This window comes from Podarcis raffonei, chromosome 4 (assembly GCF_027172205.1).
Source record: "Podarcis raffonei isolate rPodRaf1 chromosome 4, rPodRaf1.pri, whole genome shotgun sequence".
Taxonomy (NCBI): Eukaryota; Metazoa; Chordata; class Lepidosauria; order Squamata; family Lacertidae; genus Podarcis; species Podarcis raffonei.
In genome coordinates, this window is record NC_070605.1 from 72,630,364 (window position 1) to 72,635,241 (window position 4,878).

Here is a 4,878-nt window from a genome sequence, read left to right on the forward strand (position 1 = left end):
ATCTTCTAGAACAATAAACAGACCTCCTTGTGGACCATTATTGGACAATAGTCAACATTAACAGGAATTTTCCAGAAGGGACCTCACAGCAAGAAGCAGGGGCAGATTTAGGACAGCGCGACCAGTTCGGTCTCTCTTATCCATCTTCATGGTCACCTGAAGATCTTGTAATTGATATTGGGACAAGAGGCGTGGGTGCCAGCCTTCCAGCATTTGGTCTGTTCCTGTTCTGTGTAAGACATAGTGGAGAATCTCTCTTTTGAAAGAGATTGAAGTCTTTTCACATAATTTAGGTGCAGGTAATCAATTCTAGCCTGTATTGTTGTCACATCAGCTTCAACACAAAGAAGAGCAGCTGGGGTCCCATTGGGGAGCAAGAGCACTTTCCTGAGGAATTTGTACTGCACTATTTCTAAGGCTTTGTTAGCCTTTGGGTCCCTGCTCCATATCGCTACTGCATGGAGCATCTGGGAAACCACTTTGCTGGCAAAGATTTACCAGTTCGGTCATACTGGGCATGGAGCCTCAGGGGGCACTGCCAGGAACACCACAACTATTATTTAGAATGGAGCATGAGAGGCAGTGGTGGAGAATTTTAATGTTCAGCACGGCATTGAAATTTGATACCCCCAAGGTCCACCACTGCAAGAAACCCAGAAATTACACACCTATTGTCCTAATTTTGTGGAAAGCATTAAAGCTAAAAGCTCTGCTGCAGAAGAAGAAGTGGCATCAATTCTGCAAATGGATGTCTTCTGCAGTTCCTTTGGGATTTCAGCAAACACAGAGAGATGGGAAATCTGACAGCCATCACCTCCCACCAAGAGGCACAAATACCAAGCACCAGCTGCATTTGCCTTTAAACTCAGTTCCCATTGTTTAATTCATATTCCATGGAGATAGGCAGTCAAGTTGTGTATCCGTAGCAGTGACCAGAGGAGAAATTACCGCTGGGAGGAGCGCGGAGAGAAGAATTGTCATGGTGCATCTGCAGCAACACAACTGGACGCCTTCATCTGCCTCAGCTGCAACAAAACATGTCTCTCCTGCATCAGTCTCTACAGCCACAGCAGGCACTGCAACTGTCCAACAGCTTGACCTCGCCCCCAAAAGCGCACTCCTCCACTGTCTCCCAAGACAAATGGATACCACCAATACAGTTTGCATTCTTCTTCCAGGCATTCCTTTCACTTCAGAGGCTGCATGCTCTTCTTTCTGGCAGTTAGTTTGACCTTACAACTGTTTGTGGTATGGCCTTAGAAAAACATCACTGCTTACAATTTTTTTTTCATTTCGAAGTGGCCTTGCAGAAGTAGCATTAAAAAAAAAAAAAGATCCTCTATGAAGCTTGTATGAATGTCATGTCCCAACCAATGCACACACACACACACACACACACACACACACACACATATATATTTCTCCTTGTCCTGCTTTTATGTTTGGCCTCTAAATAATCATAGAGAAAGAAGCCCTGCAGCTACGAAGAAAGGAAAAGATTTGGGATGAATGCAAATGACTTGCATTGCCAGCTTCCAATGGCAAGGGCATGAGCCAGCTTTTCTTTGATTGTATAATGCATTCATGATTTGATGCCCCAGGTAAATGAAGAAGGAAGTGATGATTGCGATCTTGGTATATGCCTCCCCACAGTGTCATTTGGGAGGTGTGGATACACTCACAAACTCTTTCTCACACACCCATTGCTGAGACTGCCCACACCTGTTTTCATATAGACACATTGTTGGGTAATCCAAAATCAATCTGCAATGAGCTTTAGATTGGGAAAGAACCCAGTTTTTCCATGAAGCTCTATTATTATTATTATTATTATTATTATTATTATTATTATTATTATTGACAAAGTAGTAATCATAAATAAATAAGAATAAAAATGTGCACCCCACCACTGAGACCATTCCATTGTAACTATCCAACCTCCCAAAATTTCAACACCTCTTGCAATGATTTGACCCCTTTCTATGTTAACTGTACGAATTCTACAAATACCTTCCATATCTCCTCGAAATCATTTCTCCTGCATATTCCCTGTCTTTCCTTAATGGAACTTGTTAATTTACCATTAATAGCTATATCCCACACCTCTTTATACCATTCTTCCATTTTATATTCTGCATGCGCCTTCCATTTCCTAGCTATCATAATTCATGCAGCTGTCAATAAATTTGTGTGCACGTCCTTCATAGGCTACAAACCTTCCACCCCGTTGTAGATTGATAATAATGCTACCTCTGGACTTTCGGTCAGCTTTAACCCAGTGATTTTTGCTAGCTCCTTAAACACCCTTTGCCAGAAAAATTGTACATGAAGCTCTTTTCATGACAGAGACAGAGATTTGTTCAGCCCCCCACTAAAATTTCAGCCAAGATCCAAGAAGCCTAATTAAAAGCACTACTTTGATGGTATTGGATGTCAGTAAAACTGCACCATATCGTGGCCTTCCCTATCACCCATCCACCCCCAGTGCTGGTGTGGCTGCAAGGTGCATGAGTCTCTTGTACTTATGCAGTAGGGCTGCAAACAAGTAGATGGCCTTTGGACGAAAGTCTTTTCTACATCTCCATCCTTACAAACCAGCAATTAGACCCAGATCCCACCAGAATGGGAATTTTATCAGTCTTCAAAGATAACATTTCATCTGCACATTCCAGGGATTTACTAGCACATCTGCTGGCAGCAGCCAGAGCAGAGACAGCGTTACATTTCAAGGACATGGCTAGCCTATTGTTTCAAGGCTGGCTGGACAGAATTTGGCATATTGTGTTCTCCGAGGAGCTCACTTGCCATGCAAGAATGATCCACATCAAAGAAGAATCATTTTGAAACAATCTGGCTCCTCTTCATAGATTTTGTTAACGAACATCAGCATATTTGTACACCAGCGTTGCTCAAACTCGTAGGCACTCCGATCTGTCTTTGGTGTATTCCATTTTGATGACTCTCTGTATTGACAATATATTTTTATTCTACCATATGTGTAAGGCTGAAGGGTTGCTTCTAGCGTTCACCTGATGTAACCTGTACTGCATTGTTTTGAGAAATTTAATAAAAATATTTCCAGTGACAAAAACATCTGTGCAGTCCTCTAGATTGTTTGTGGACAACATAGAAAAGCCAAGTGCTTGGTTTCAATTGATTCTAGAATAAAGATAATAATTTATTATCAACACAGTCTTATTGATAAGCACAGCAATTTTAAATGTGTTGATTAATTAAGACACACATAGTAAGACACCCGTACATGTCACAGGAGACCTTTGAAGAATAGATCTGAAAAGTGTTTGTTTTATATACTCTGTATATATTTGTATATATTGTATATGTTTGTATATTTATATACTCTCTTTCAACCAATTGGCTCCCAAGGCAGTTAACAGCAAAACAAAGCAGTAAAATGACAACACAGAGCAATTCAAGATAGCATCAGCTCCAGGGTTTTGCAGGCCTTCAAGAAAATGTCACCAGAGGTCCAATTTTTCAATGCAGCATCCCTGAGAATTGGATGATAATAAGAAAACAGTAGTTTTGATGTTTATTGTTATTATTATTCTTATTAATGCTTCGTTTTCATGCAGCACAAACACAGTCTAACACATCCTATAATCAGAATAAATTGCATGCTTAAAAAAAAAATCAATAAGTGATTTTAAATAATTGCTTTTATGCCAGATAAGATTGCTTGGTTAGAGTAAAGCATTTTTTTAAAAAAAATGCTTCAGTTTTTCCAATATACTGTTCTAATTAAGTTTACTATGTAGAACTGAACGATCTCCACCCACACAGCTTAGTATTAGTAATCATCTGACAAATCCTAGGAAGCAAAATTAGTTTTGTTGAAAAGTCATTACCACTAAGTCATAAATAAGGGTTGAGAAAAGGCTTGCTTCCACTCGTCCAAGAGCATAGAGTGTGGTTGTATGAAGAGCATCTTCAAAAATGAAAAGATCTTACTTTTGCATACATAATATTCTGCAGCTGATTTAGTACAAATCAATTTAACTAGCCTACCTGATCTTGTTTAGTCATGCTCTTAACATTGTCAGCAAACCTTTTGAAATAGTCTTTTGAAGTATCCATTAGGCTAATAGGTAACTTCAGCCAAGTTATGCACCCAAACTGGCCAGATGTGTGTGTCCCAACACTCTTGTGAACCATGTTCACAAGATGATAGATGATAGATAGATAGATAGATAGATAGATAGATGATAGATAGATAGATGATAGATAGATAGATAGATAGATAGATAGATAGATAGATAGATAGATATAGCTATAGCTTAACAGGTAGATAGACCTTTAATCATCTGAGTCAGATTGTTTGCAAATTGTAGCTCTTCAGAGTAATTCTTCAGGGATTTTCTCGTATCACTTCTCCTTGGGATGAATCAGTGGATTTGCTAGAGGCAATCTATTCAGTCTACCAATAAATGCTCTAAAAAGTTGACATTAACAAGCAGAAGCAGCCAGAAAAGTCACCCAAACAGCAAACACAAGGAAGAAGGGCGACCTGCTTCTCTATGCTGTATTTTTTTCCTGAAGCAACATAATCAACAACATGAAAACCTTTACCAAAACAAGGCATCATTTTATCAGAGGTTGTTTCAGACAGTTCTGCAAACATAATTTTGATGTATGGCACCTACCTTGCAAAAGTCAGCTTTTTTGTGCAATGCACTGCAAGACGAGAGCAAATAAACAGAAGCAGAAGAGAGCAAGTGTTACAAATGACTGGAATTACAGCACAGTTATGCCTGAGACAACAAAGGAAGTGGGTAATTTTTATCCTACAGAAAAGGTTACTACCATTTTATAGAAAGGCAAAAGAAATTCAGAAATGCAAGGAATAAACATTGAAAA